At 39.8% G+C, this 15,962-nt stretch overlaps 1 long non-coding RNA gene across 1 annotated transcript in view; it reads right to left on the reverse strand.

Moving 5' to 3' along the window:
• Nucleotides 1-253: 253 nt before the first annotated feature.
• Nucleotides 254-15,962, reverse strand: part of LOC142748148 (uncharacterized) — a 42,893-nt gene continuing 27,184 nt past the window's right edge. Inside the window, exons 2-3 of the long non-coding RNA XR_012882152.1 lie at nt 2,179-2,299; nt 254-884 (exon numbers count right to left, since the gene is read on the reverse strand). This is a non-coding gene — a long non-coding RNA (uncharacterized LOC142748148). The remainder of the gene's footprint in view (nt 885-2,178; nt 2,300-15,962) is intronic.

The following is a 15,962-nucleotide window of genomic DNA, read 5'->3' on the forward strand; positions in this document are numbered from 1 at the left end:
TGCTTCATCCCACCCTTAGTTTTATGATTTTATGACTTTTTTTTCTCTATGTACAACATATTGTTATGATACATGTTAATATTTTGTTTTCTTCCTTTTTACAGATCATCCACATCTTCGTACCTGTCACCTATTTTATATTTGAATTATGTTTTGTGTTCTTTTGCATTATTTATTGTCTATTTCTGGGTAATTTGATTAATAGTTGTTTTTATGTACCTCTCATGTAGTGGTCTCTTGATAGGAAGCTGTATCTGATCTCCATTTAATGGTACTGTATCTCTGTTGTTATATGCCATCCTTGGTTTCCTCGATATACACTTATGTGTGGTCACCCCCACACGTTACCCAGGGAGTGATGTGGATGTCCCTATGGCCGATGAGTGTGTCACGCACGCTCATGATGCTGGTACTCCATGTCATGGGATGAGGACCGTGACTGTCTATATGATGGCCATTGTGCCCTTTCCCCTCTCCCACGTCCACTATGTGTATAAGGTTATCCACTGTTGATTCCTACAGAACTGGCTATCTGACTTTTAGGGGAGTTTACAGACACACTCTTGTTGCGTTCTTTATGATTACCTCTGTGACAACAAAACATGGACATATCAGTGCATATGGTTTCCATTTGTTATTTATAAAGTCCTTTTAAGTCCCTTGTTCTTTTCACATTATTTAATCTCTATATCGGATTGACCGAGAGGTATTCTTTGCGCATGGGCTTACTAGGGTGGCATGTATAATTCCAATTTCCACCATGGCTGCTACGGCCTCCCATCTCCTTACAGCGCATGCGCCGCCTATGTCCTGTTACCCCTGATTAGACTTCACTTCCTGACATGCGCAATTGTGCTGCTCGGACGCCGCTTTCTGCTCTACACCTGTGGAATAAAGAGAGGTGATGTGTTGATTTTAATACACTACCACACTTGCGATCACCACCTTGTTAATATATTTAATACTTCTTTACTGTTCTGTATGTATTTATACAATATTTGATGGATTAATTAGGTTACCCTGACTTATATGCACTTATACCTTATACTGTACATTGAACTTCACATACACACATCTATTATTTTGATTTATTTTTGTTGCTATAACCCTTGATTGATACCATGCTATATTCTGTAAAACTACACTGTCATTTGCATTAAAGAACCCATCTTTTTCACGTGATTCTTGGAGTTGCTGCTCATTTTTTCGATTGAGTATTGTGATCATTGTGACAGGTTGTCACGCTGATTGGTCTCTGGGCAGAGCTACGTGATCTCAGCTGTCTAAAGACAGCTGTATCATCGAGTTAAATGCCACTACAGAGTGGCAAACAGTATAACTCTGCAGGACATTCTGGAACGTCCCTGCAGAGTTCATTGTGGACCGCCCAGATGTTTATAGTCTATGGGCAATGCACAAGTGGTTAACGTCTTGCGCCATACAACTGGGGTTATGTCGGGCTTTGAATATGAGTTAAGGGAGGACACATCCGTATGACCACAAGTCTTCAGATCTAGTTCTGGGAATGTTACAAGAAAGTATGACAGTACAGCTAAATAGGAAAGTGTCTGATTCGAATTAGAAATAAACAATGCAATTTGTTTACTCCATAAGTTCTAAAATCACATTTAAAGTACGTGTGTGCCTTGGCATGGATTATAATAAATAGAAAAATACCTTGTTACTTCTTCTTAGAGTTTACATTTTGTGCAAAAAAAGAATAAATGACATGTAATGGGAGTAAGTAACCCCAGGAATCAAGTAAATAATTTAGGCCTCAAGCACATAGCTGTATTACGGATCTATGTAGTGGCACATGATGTGCCTATGGGACCATAATATGGACCTGTAGAGAATCTGGCACGTTACATCTTTGCCCACGGCTCTGATGAATAATGTTCTAACAAATTGATATTGACTACCCAGACACTTTTTGCAGGCAAATGGTATGATGAGAAGGCAGTATAGAATATATAGTCAGCATATATGCAGCATTTTTATGTTAAGCCTATCCAGTTTGTTTGGGCTAGTAACCTACAATATAGAAGCCATACATTGGTTCTGTTTGCTAGCAGTAAAGGAATTATTTAAATATTAAGGACTACCTTTTCATAGACCACCAGCTTGAAAATCATAATCATCTGATTCTATTTAGCAAGAGAATTAGACCCTACTCACCCAACTCCTTCTTGTTTATTTATTCATGTTGCTCATATAGCACCGGCATATTCCGCAGAACTATACAGAGATTGCCATCACTCACATCAGTCCCTCTCCAGTAGGGCTTATAATCTATTTTCTGTAGGGACAATATTAGTAGAAAGCCAATTAACCTGTCAGTATGTTGTTTTTTGTGTGAGAGGAAACTAGAGTACCCAGAAGAATCCCATACAAACAAAGAAAAAACATACAAAGTCAATGCAAATGTTGCCCTTGGTCAGATGTGAACCAAAGACCCTAGTGCTGCAAGGCAAGTGCAAAGCACTGAGCCAACTTCCTTGCCAAATGAAAGATTTACTTGCAATCTAAGGCTATGTTCACACTGAGTATTTTGGGGGAGGAATATCTGCCTCAAAATTCCGTTTGGAACTTTGAGGCAGATATTCCTCTTCCTGCACGCCGATTTTCGCGGCAATTATCGCGCCGTTTTTCGCCCGCGGCCATTGAGCGCCGCGGGCATAATAAAACAGCGAGATATACGCTTTCTCCTGCCTCCCATTGAAGTCAATGGGAGGTCGGAGGCGGAAGCGCCCGAAGATAGGGCATGTCGCTTCTTTTTCCCGCGAGGCAGTTTTACTGCTCGCGGGAAAAAGACGCCGACGCCTCCCATTGAAATCAATGGGAGGCGTTCTCGGGCCGTTTCTGCCGAGTTTTGTGACGCGGTTTCCGCGTCAAAAAACTCGGCAAAATACCCCGTGTGAACATAGCCTAACAAAGATTGCTTCTGTTGCTGCTCTTCTCTCTATACCTGGAATGAACGGTCTTCATAAGCTCTCAGGAATGCTTAAAAGTGGCGCTAAATGACTATAGAAAAAATATAAAAAGAAACACGGCGCACATGGTGCATCATCCCAAGAGAATTGGATGAATTATTAAACACAGGACGGTGCTCACCTGATCTCGTTGTGCTGGGAGCACAACGTCCTTGATAGTATGGAAGTCAAGGGAGTCTGCAGCCTAGGATTTTTACGGTGACCCATAGGGTTCCATTGACAATAGTTGTGGGTATTTTGTAGAAAAAGGAAATCCCACTGAACGGCGCTGATCCACCCAAATTCAAAGAGGCAAATCCAATAGACTCCCTAAGACGAGGAGCTACTGGTGGAAATTTCAATTAGATCCTGGACTGTTAAGGTGAAGATCCTCGGCTGAGTAGACCCAAATGCTGTAAAATGATTTTAAATGATTTTAATCTGTTACTGGTAATCAACCTTTTCTGGGACCTCAGCATTGCTTTACCCGTGACAGATGTTACCAGCAACACTACTACTGTTCAGTATACCGGGGTCAGTTGTTTTTCTTGTTCTCTCAACTTAATAAACAAACCCTCTACCCTCACCCTTATTATTATTTTTTGCATCATTATTTGCAGGGATAATCATTTTCCCTTTTTTAGCCCAATATATTAATTATAGGTTACGTTTTACTGCGTAATTTTTTTGATTAGCTGTTTTTTTTCTGTGATTTACAAATAAGTAAGATATTTTGACAATTCTACCAGGAGCAAAGTAAAGAATTGCTGTGCTCCCAGTTCTTTTTACTGATGCAGAGCTTTTTTCTTTAAAGTGTAAGCATGCCGTGACCTGTAAGTAAAATTGTTGAAGATGCCTTATGTGTGAAATCGCTGTAACTATTGGTGCCACATTATTACCTACCTAGAGGATACAGTTCATTTTTCTCTTTTTCATTGAGGTTGATTTACTAGAAAGCCTACATTGTGTTGATTGAAAGAAAAAGTACAAGGAAGGTGATATTACTGCGAGTTTGAAGGAATTGAAATTTAAATGTCATTGAAAGCAATGGCACTCTCTATGATACCTGATCATTCTTTTTTCAATACATATTTGGTAACATTCCCGGATCTCTTCTAACTTGAAACTCATGTACTCGAAATTGATAAAGAAAATACATGTGATAGCACATAATAAAAAAAGCAGATATAATAATACCAATTCTAAAAATGTTTGTATGTCTGGTATGGGCACAGCTATTGTATTGCATGCATTTCTTCTTCCTAACATTTATTATTGAGGCTGTGGTACTCAAAAACAGCATAGAGATGTAGCCATTTTAATCTTGACTCTCAACGCATTAAATACACAGTGGCAAGAAACTTTAACTTGACTTTTTCAATGGCTTTTCAATGGCTTTTGTTGTGTGATATCACGCTGCAGAAAGTTATCAGAGTCAAGGTAAACTTGGCTACATCTGTAGATTCTACCTTCAAGCAAAATATATCACCTCATGGGATAGTAACTTATGGGAACAAGGTCTGTTTTTTATAGGTTGATTTACAATTAATCGATTAGACCTAATCAATGATATGTTCTGTATGTGCAATGATATTAATTTTTTTGGACAATACAATGAATGTTTCCATGCCCTTGTTCTGTAAAGATGGAGGGTGGGCGCTCAGAATAATTTTCTCTTTTGAGCCCAAGAATCCCCAGTCTGACATTGGTCTCATTGCACTTGTTGCCTATTCACAAACATTAAGGTCCAGTTGACCTATAATCTATTGCTGAAGGGGAGACCAACTTCCTCCATCTGATACAGCACTTCTTAACTAGCAACATGACTGTGGTTCTATTACAAGTGCCTTTGATATTGTGCCATTTGTCTACACATAGCCACATAGCTCCATAAACAAGCCAACCCATGGGCAAATTGTTACCCCATACTGCAGAGCCTTCTGCTGCTGTTTGGGAAGAAAATATCCTATTTTTTGTGTGACAGTTGACAGTAAAGGCTTATGTACATGGCGGTATTATGGATCTGTGTTGTATGGCTATGTAATACAGCGCACATAGACTGCTGTGAGCCTATGCTGTACCTGATTTTCTGTGAAGACACACAAAGGTAATTGGGAATTTACCACAGAGGCAGTCTATGTGGTTTCCTCATATACCACTTTAATGGTTGATGAGAACCTATACGGGGATATAGACTTCATAGGTTTTGCAATGATAGCAAACATGGAAGTAGAAAATAGTCCTGAAAATAGAATGAAGGGTGCTAGGGACTCCACCTATCACGAGTGGATAAGGAGTGGCGGTGTCAAGCAGCACCGGAAAGTGACCTAATATTTTTCTTTGCTTGGTTATGTGCAGTTGATTGACTGGATGCCTCAACATAAGCCAGAGGCGTAGCTAGGTTCTCCTGCACCCGGGGCAAAGATTCAGATTGGCGCCCCCCCAACTTATTTCCCGACATCTCCTTCCCCCTCGCCATGTTTACTTTCTCTACCAATCAATGAGGTGTAATTGTTTTTCACAATTTTTTTTAATGTAACTCGAGTATAAAAGCATTTCTACATTTTACAAGCGATGTAGTTCTATAATGTACTTAACATAAAAATAAATTAAAAGAAAATAAATTAAAGAGGCCACACTCAGCCCCCTGTAGATAGCGCCACACAGCCCCCCTTGTAGATAGTGCCACACACAGCCCGCTGCCCCTTTGTATATAGCGCCACACTCCCCCCCTTGTAAATAGCGCCACACTCCCCCCTTGTAAATAGTGCCACATTCCCCCCTTTTAAATAGCGCCACACCCCCCCTTGTAAATAGCACCACACTCCCCCCCTTGTAAATAGCGCCACACTCCCCCCCCTTGTACTTAGCGCCACACTGTGAACAGACCGGTGAGCGGTAGCCTACCGCTACCACTCTCCGCTCTGCCCGGTGTGACTTACCGGAGGAGCCGAGGAGGTCATGCGGCGCAGGCAGCGGCGGAGTTCCTTCTGACTAGGGTCGGTGACAGCCAGGGCCGGCCTTAGGTTGGATGGTGCCCTGTGCGAGACTCTCTTTGCCGCCCCCTACACAAACCAAAAATTAACCACATATATGGACACGCTGGAACATATATACTGTACATACATAAAGATGGATATTTAGACATACAGACAAATATATATACACACATTCTGGAATACATACATACAGGTAAATATATAGACGTACAAACACATATCTACACACACACACACACACACACACACACACACACACACACACACACACACACACACACCGGCAGATAAATACACAGACAGGAACATATACAAATACATAAGAGGCACATATATACAAGCACAAAGACATTCACAAACAAACCCATATATACCCACACAGGCACATATGTACACAACACAGATAATGTAGTAGATGATGCCTGCAGTCCTATATAACAACACAGATAACACAGTGATAATTCTCTGAGTACAGATAATGTAGTAGATGTTACCTGCAGTCCTATGTAACACCACAGATAACACAGTGATATCTCTCTGAGTACAGATAATGTAGTAGTGTTACCTGCAGTCCTATGTAACACCACAGATAACACAGTGATAACTGTGAGTACAGATAATGTAGTAGATGTTACATGCAGTCCTATGTAAAACCACAGATGACACAGTGATAACTCTCTGAGTACAGATAATCTAGTAGTGTTACCTGCAGTCCTATGTAACACCACAGATGACACAGTGATAACACTCTGAGTACAGATAATGTAGTGGTGTTACCTGCAGTCCTATGTAACATCACTGATAACACAGTGATAACTCTCTGATTACAGATAATGTAGTAGATGTAAGAGACAAACACATGCAGAGACACACACACACACACACACACACACACACACACACACACACACACACACACACACACTGTAACATATACACATACTAAGACAGAGACACACACTATTCACACTACACACACATACACACACACAGACACTCACCATGTCTCCTTGCTGACAGGTCAGGACGGGCTGTGGGCGGAGCTTCCGCTTCTGCTCGTCGGCTGTGTGTATCAGCAGAGCACAGAGTAGAGGCAGATGCAGGGAGGCTGCAGCACGGGAATGGACCTGTCCCCTGACCTGAGTCATCTGACCTCATGTCACTGACGTGAGGTCAGGTGACAGGCCAGGTGACTGGACTGGTCCACTCCCTGGCCGTCACAGACCCCAGTCAGAACGCAGCTGTGTAAACATACGGGACGCCTATCAGCAGCGATCAGCTGCTCTTCGGCGCCCCCCCCTTCCCTTGTGCCCGGGGCACATGCCCCGTCTGCCCCCCCCTAGCTACGCCCCTGCATAGGCTCACATGTTGTGGAGGTCTTCTACAATAATACATCTATTATTACAGGAGTAGGCATCCCACAACTTATTGAACATATCATAAAAATTCATGGGGGAAATGCAGATGTTCTTACTTTTGCAGATTGAGAGAGTTGAGTTTTCACGAGTAGGTGTCAACACCAAAATATACTTTTAAAATAAGAGGTGTGATGGATAATCCTTGATTCAAAGATCGTACTGACCTGTGTGTTGTTTTAAATCACGGTTTATTGATACTTTGTCTTTTTAATTGTTTGTGTCTTGTTGTCATGACAATGACGCCAGATACACTTTAGAAGCAGCGTTTCGACGCAATGATTTTGTTGAAGGCTTGAGAAAGCGTGTATCAACACGAAACAGCTGTTGCCTGTGAATCTTATTGTCCGTACCTGTTACTATGTTTGCTATTTGAAAAATAAAAAGGCCCAAAAGAACTTGACGATGGTGAGTGCCACTCTTTTATTCTACGGTTTTCTGCAATATGACTTTGTATAAACCCAATTAATTAACATATGGATTCACATGCAGATTTCAACCTGGATTTTACTCCCCACAATAAAAAAATGTTGTCTAGTCTTTTCCATATCATGTAAATGAGGTGTTTTGTAAAACCCTATTCACTTGCATTGTACTGTACTATGTTGCAAATTTTCGTGCTGTTTTTAATGGTGTTTATTGGCCTTTTTAACAGCGTTTTTGATGCATTTTTTAGTGCAGCCAAATTATAAGTCAATAGTGAAAAATAAAATGCACTACATACAACTGCGTTTTTGAGGCAATTTTGGGGTCAGCTGCATTTATTCCACACCCATTCTCTGAGTGTGGTGTTTTTTAAGTGTTCTTCCAATAGCCTACTCTACAGGGCTTTTAAAAGATATATAAAATGACACTAAATGAAAAACACCATCAGAAATGTCGCAAAAAAACTCCATTAAAAAACGCATGTTACATTTTAATAACTGGCATTTTTAGAAGCATTTTTTTGATGCAGTTTAAATTGCCAGAAAAATTCTCTGTCGGAAGGATGACTTATTGTTTGAACTCAAAGTTATTTAGTCTGCTGCAGAAATCCCACTGTTCGGGCGGATTTACACGAACGTGTAATACGTCTGGGCAACGCGCGTGAAAAGCACGGACCTATGCTAGTCTATGGGGCAGTGCAGACTGTCAGTGAGTTTTGCGCAGCGTGAGTCTGCTACGTAAAACTCACGACAGGTCCTATGTTTCTGCGTTCTTCGCGCATCACGCACCCATTGAAGTCAATGGGTGCGTGAAAATCACACGCACCACACGGAGGCACCTCCGTGGGACGTGCGTGATTCGCGCAACAGCAGGCAAACTATGATTGCAACAGAAAAGCTCCACGTGCTTTTCTGTTTACAAACATACAAACAGAGTGTCATAATGATGGTGGCTGCGCGAAAAATACGCAGCCGCGCATCATATGATCATGACACACGGAGCTGTTAAGTGCCTTTTGCACACGCAAAACGCTGCTTTTTTTGCGTGTGCAAAACACACACGCTCGTGTAAATCCGCCCTAAGGGTCAGTTCACACGTTGCGTATATACTGCGGTTTTTCTGCAACGGAATTAGTTGCAGAAAATCCACAGCAAATACAGTAGCAGCAAAGTGGATGAGATAAAACAAATCTCATCCACACACTGCATAAATACTGAGCGGAAAAAACGCTCAGGAATTAACCGGCAGGGCGGAATTTTATTCCGCAGCATGGAATGGTGTTTACATACCATACATATGAGATTTAATGAAAGTAAAGCTTCTATATATTGCCATAAATTAAAAATTTTAAAAAAATGCTGCCTTAAAGTTTCACTGCATCCTTACTCTCTTGCCTGATCTTAAATTGGACATGTAGAGAAACTAGTATATACAGGGCAGTATGGTGGCTGAGGCACCATACCACGCCCAAGGAGGTATCTATCTATTAGGGCATGCCCACACGTGGCGGATTTCCTCCGCAACTGTCCGCATCAATGCCGCACAGAATCTGCGTTGCAGATTCTGCAGCGGATCTGCCCAAAATGTGTGGTAAATTGATGCGGACTAGCTGCTGCGGACTGCGGGAAAAGTGCTTCCCTTCTCTCTATCAGTGCAGGATAGAGAGAAGGGACAGCACTTTCCCTAGTGAAAGTAAACAAATTTCATACTTACCGGCCGTTGTCTTGGTGACGCGTCCCTCTTTCGGCATCCAGCCCGACCTCCCTGGATGACGCGGCAGTCCATGTGACCGCTGCAGCCTGTGATTGGCTTTAGCCGTCACTTAGACTGAAACGTCATCCTGGGAAGCCGGACTGGAGACAGAAGCAGGGAGTTCTCGGTAAGTATGAACTTCTATTTTTTTGACAGGTTGCTGTATATTGGGATCGGTAGTCACTGTCTAGGGTGCAGAAACAGTTACTGACGATCGCTTAACTCTTTCAGCACCCTGGACAGTGACTATTTACTGACGTCTCCTAGCAACGCTCCCGTAATTACGGGAGCCCCATTGACTTCCTCAGTCTGGCTGTAGACATAGAAATACATAGGTCCAGCCAGAATGAAGAAATGTCATGTCAAAAAAGCAAGACGCATCCGCAGCACATATAACATTTTCATGACAGCTGCGGACTTTATTGCGGAATTTAGAATCTCCATTGAAGTCAATGGAGAAATTCCACCATGAGTCCGCAACCAGTCCGCCACAACTCTGCAACATCCATTGCATGCAGCGGACACCAAATTCCGCACCGCAGCCTATGCTCCGCAGCGGAATTTTCAGCCTCGTCTAAACGAACCCTACTAAATAGAAGTGGAAGTCAATGGAGAAACGGGTCCGCTGCGGAGTGTCCGCAGCGGAATTCAAGAGCAATTCCGCCACGTGTGGCTTTGCCCTTAGAATAGGATTCATGGTTGAGACTTCTTGGACATGGTTGCTTACAGGGACTGTACCACCCAGTGTGTACTAGCATCTCACAATGCTGATGTTAGATAGAATGGGAGAGCAAAGGGGCAGAGAGACTTGAATTTCTGACCTGTTCACAACACCGCTTTTTTGCACACAATATTCTGGTAACAAAAGCACATAAATGTAACAAAAATGGCCCAAACTTTCACAAAGTATTAGCTTCCGTATATATCTACCACAAGCTGTAATAACTATTAGAAGAATGAAATCTATTAGGATACCACTGATACAATAAAAACATGCACTGAAATGTGCAGTCTGCTTGACTGTTTATCTTGTACTCCTGCATCTGGGTTATTAAATGAAGCATTACTCTGTATTCCCGATGACAGCTACATTATTATAAAGTATGGTTACGATGACAAAATTAGTTCAGACATTAACCGAGCTTAGAAATCTATTTAGCAGTGCAGCAGCACAATAATCTATCAGTGGCCCCCTAAGTTTGTTTACATGGATACGTACGCAGTAGTAATAGTGTCAAACATCAACTATAATGTTAAACAGCATGGTGAAAGCTTAGACATTAGCACATGCTGTTTCATGAATTGAAAATATCTCATTGCTCTTTAAAATATTTCCTTCATATTTCATTGTCAATTTCTAAGATTTCTTGCTAAAACGCTCACTATGTGCCCCAGAAGCAAAAGGGATGGTGTATGATGAGAGTTTGACCTAATTAATGTTCAGTATTTATTTAGACTACTGTATCAAGATTTTTCATAATTTTCTTTTTCATTTCCTAATTTACCTTTTTTAGACATGTAATACACCTAAATTAAATTGTTGTGTTTATTCATTGAATAAAAGTGAAATGGAAAAAAACTCAATGGCTATAAGATCGCATTGCAAAAATAATCATCTATTGCTGAAGGAGAGACCAACTTCCTCCATCTGCTACAGCACTTCTTAACTGGTAACATGACTTTGGTTCTATTACAAGTGCCTTTGAAATTGTGCTAAATGTCTGCACGTAGCCACATAGCTCCATAGAACAACCACGACAGGCTAATAAAGCAATTCATAGAAAGGCACATACAGATGGTAGTTCCATGATTGTTGGTAGTGTTACAGAGAGTTCAGAAGGGGGTTATGGCTTTCCTGCTTCTTTAATGAGGTGACAATTGTTGAAATATAATGGCTGTCTATGGTTATTTTCATCTATGAAAACTTTCTTCTTTCCTGTCATCTTGACAATTAAATCAGTAAGTAGACCATATTTCATGTCAGTCATCAACAGTATCCAAGGCTTGAGTCATTGTAAGGGGGGGGGGGGGAGGCAGAAGTACTTTTGAACTGTATGCTTTATTTAAATAAATATATTAGAAGCAATATACTAACACAGTTGCCCTATCTCAAATATGTGTACATCATGTATAGCCAATAAGAAAATAAAAAATAAAAATATTTTGTCCACACAGTAATGGAAAACGTGTATATCATATAAATAGAAAACACTGAATAATGGTAATGGTGAATAATAATAATTAATTATGATTATTAGCACTACTAGTAGTATTACTGTAAAACATTTACTAAGTATGGTAAATTACCATAATATATGTAATATAAAAAAGACTTTTAGTGTATATGAAAAATATAAATATGTTATCACTGTTATTAGTGCTTGAAGTTACGGGCTTAAGCCGGCTACATCTGTGTTGTCTTGATCTTAAGACATGACATCAATTCATGCTCTATTTCTGTCAGGTTAAGACCTCATGCACCAGACCGTATTATGGTTCAATACAAGCTCCAAATGTAAAGCTCCAAATGTAAAGCTCCAAGCTGTAAATCATGGCTCTACCATACCACTGTATGCTTTCAGTTTCATAAAGAAACATACACATATTTTTTGTCACAGTCCACATAAACCGGACAGAAAAAATATGGGTTGCTATATCTCTATAATATGGTCCCTTATAGAGGCTCCATAGAACATGTGCCTCTGTATAGACTCTGAAGTGTACAAGAGACCTAAGGGCACATTCACACGTGGCAGAATTGCTGTTGAATTCCGCTGTGGACAGTCCGCAGTGGAATTCTCCAGCGGACGTTTTTCACATTTGTTTGTATACATTTTTAGACAAGTTAGTTCAGACGTTGCGGAAAACTCCGCTGCAGACCATAGGCTACGGTGCAGAATTTTCCCCCCGCAGCATGCACTGTCTGTTGCGGAGAAGAAGCGGAATTTCACCGCGGATTTCAGCCTTTGCAATGCAAAAACTGAAATCTGTGGCAAGTCCGCTGTGTTTTCTGCAACGTCTGAATTACCTGTCCAATATGCAAATGTTGGTGCAGATTCGTTGCGTAATTGCCCCAAATCTGCACCAACATTTGCAGCGGAAAAATTCCGCCACGTCTGAACGTGCCCTAAGTGTTATCATAGGGTTATTTCACATCCTAATGCTTAATCCTTAAATAGTGGCCATTATATGAGTGAACATTGATGTGAATTGTGATTTGGATCCACTCAATGTACACTGAATTAGCTGAAGTACAACCTCAAGCCTGTAACTTCAAGTACTGATAACACTGATATAGAAAAACATTTTCATGTATGTTATAGTACCATTTATATAATAATTCTGGTCATTCTCCTTTGAAATATGTTGTTGTCTGTTTTCTTCTACTTTTATCTTTCTTTATTGACATTTATTTCCTTATTACGCATATACACTTTGTGCTGCTCTGTGTGATATTTCTATAAGTTGTTGTATCTATACGGTAAATTGCTACTTTGAATATTTTCATTATAGCGAAGGTGAATGCATTTTATTGACTTTTATTTGTTTCAGAGACGGAAAAGCAGTGAGACGTCAATTCTTCACAATATTATTTTTTTTAAATTGCACATTACATTCAAGAAAGTTCAGCTGCTGGCATCAATATTGTATTGTTCTAAAAGTCAAAAGTAATTGAAGGATTTGCATTAAATTTGATGTCCTTCAATGTCAAGTGCTCTTTTCCTATTTATCTTCTGCAAAACACTGTTATAAAATCTCTATTTAGTCCACAAACAACAAACGAATACCAATACAATTTTTAAGGAGGGTTACACAGTCACCATTCTCATAAAAAGGTCAATTATGTTTTTATAGTGTATTTGTACAATAAAGGAGTTGTCTCACCAAGACAACCTCCTGTCAGATTAAAACCAACATGACTATCACCTGATCTTGGCTTCCCAAAATCCCTGGAAAACAGCTGATTGAGCCTGAAGAAGGTGCTGACAGCTACGCATTCAGTGGATGAAACGTAGTATTAAATGCAGTTGCTCAAATAAATAGCTATTCATGTAATACATGGATGACTTAAGTTTGCCAGGGCGATATAGAGGGGGATCTCCAGGTGTGACCCCCACCCTTTATGACATTCCTATGCCGTAAAATGAATATGGACAGAAGTTGCCTTTATGAGACATCTCCTTTAAATAAAGTAGGACTGCCCTTAGGTAGAATTAAAGTGAAATGCTGCACTGGGGAAATTTCCATAACACTTCATAGGCATCATGGTACAAGTACATTCAATTAAGGGAATGCTACCCATCCACGGAACATTTTCTCTGCTAAGCACTACAAACCACTGCATATTGTCACACAAACTAAGATGATTGCTTGACTAGTTTTTGCTTAGCACAATTACTTAACTTTACTTTTTAGGCATAGAACATGACTGTGATGTTTCAGCTGGGGAACATTCTGTGCTGGATGCGTACCTGACAACATTTAGTGGCAGATGTTCAATATAATCCCTGTTTGTTTAGAGCACTCAAGGGAAGCAAAATAAGATCTGAAAGGTCTTTTTAATTGTCCTTCCGGTTTCTCTAACAGTCCATGAAGATTTATAAATTCTTCATGTGTGGGATTGCATGAAGATAATGCTCCATTGACAAGCCTCCTGGCACCCTTCTTCACATACTTAGTCATCCTTTAAGAACATAATTTGCGAAACGTTATTTATCTACAAGATAACACATAAATGAGCTTATCCAGTATCCATATGGATGGAACTTGTAAGTTAAGACAACAAATGAAAAATATTTTTGTTCTTTATTAAAGGTAAAAAAAAAACACATTATACAGCAAATTATTCATAAAATAAAAATGAAAAAATGAACTAACACTAACTTTGCTAAATATTCTCAGGAGAGAGGGATTTCTATTTTTTATTACTTTTATTTTCTTAAGGGAATGTTCATTGTTGCAGAAATCATATTATTCAACTAAGTAACAAAATGAAAAGTTCTGCCTTCCTCACAAATTTTTTCCCTGTAAAGGGATTTTCTAGGGGGAAAAAATAAATAAAAAAAAATTGCCCAAAATGCTAAAATAATAAAAAGATCTACATACTTAACTTTAGAATTCCTCAATGTTCTCTCACTGCTGCTGTTAGTGTCTCCTGCTGGCTGCCACATCTCTCTTTACACTCCTGCATGATAATGATTGTCTTTAGGGGTGACATGTCAAGTCATCGGCTAGCCAGTCGAGGATCAATGTTGTCCCTGCAGCGGCGTGTGACTGGCTGGCCTTCTCAAGTGATATATCATCACATATTAGTTAAACAGTGTAAACAATTCCAGCAGGGGACTCGAACAGTGGCAGCAAGGGAATGATTACGTTTTCTAAAAGCAAGTATACTGAGAATTTTATTTATTTTGGACAATTGTATTTAATTTTTAATACTGTATGAAAATGACATGATTATTCTACATATAAATATAGGCAGAGCCACACATGTTCTCTGAATCTAAAATGATCTTACAGAGGAGTACACAGGACACAAATGTAAATTACACTTAAACATTTCAATAAAATGGTGAAACTTAAAGTATAATCACAAACCTAATATATTCTACATAGTTTCCCGAATTTTTATATTAATTTATTTTTCAATCTAAAAAATAAAAAAAAACTCAGCCCATTATATGGAAAGAACAATAGTCAAAGGTTGTGATATAATATAGTTAAGGACATCAGTAACTTTTCTAGGATAGCCATAATTGCGTACCAGAAAAAAAATCATACATTTTTAATTCATTTAAAATGCTAACTTCTGATTAAGACCTGTGTGCGGTCCGTGAGATATGGATGCATATCGGATGGATTTCCAGGATCGAACACAGTTCAGTGAGCCGTAAAATATACTGACATGTTAATTAATTGTCTTCCTACAAAATTGGCACTAGTGTATACGTTAGGAGACGTCTGTTCCTTTAAGATTGCCTTGATTACTGGTCTAGCTTCTGGGCGGTTCTGGTTTTACTTTGAGCCTATCTCTCTTCTGTGTTTTTTTCCCTATTAATGAGTGGAGTATTAATACCAGGCTTCCTCCACTTGTTCTTTGCTTGTGATATACTTGTCTTCAGGTGTTTTGATCAAGCTTCTGTCAGTACCCTATACCTCTGACTTCTGGACTTCTTGGAAACTGACCTCGGCTTCTCTATAGATAACCCCTTGTTTACTGATTTTTAATATCTGCTGCTGGCTGGTTTTGACTACTGCTATACCTGATATCCACTTGCTTTCTGGTTTGTATTTTCTGTTTACCATCTGGCTGTCTGGTTATCCTGTTCAGGTTTGCCTGCATTGCACCTCTTATCCAACACTGAACTCTGCTAAAACAAACTGGGTTCTATGCAGCA

The sequence above is a fragment of the Rhinoderma darwinii genome, chromosome 3 (assembly GCF_050947455.1).
Source record: "Rhinoderma darwinii isolate aRhiDar2 chromosome 3, aRhiDar2.hap1, whole genome shotgun sequence".
Lineage (NCBI taxonomy): Eukaryota > Metazoa > Chordata > Amphibia > Anura > Rhinodermatidae > Rhinoderma > Rhinoderma darwinii.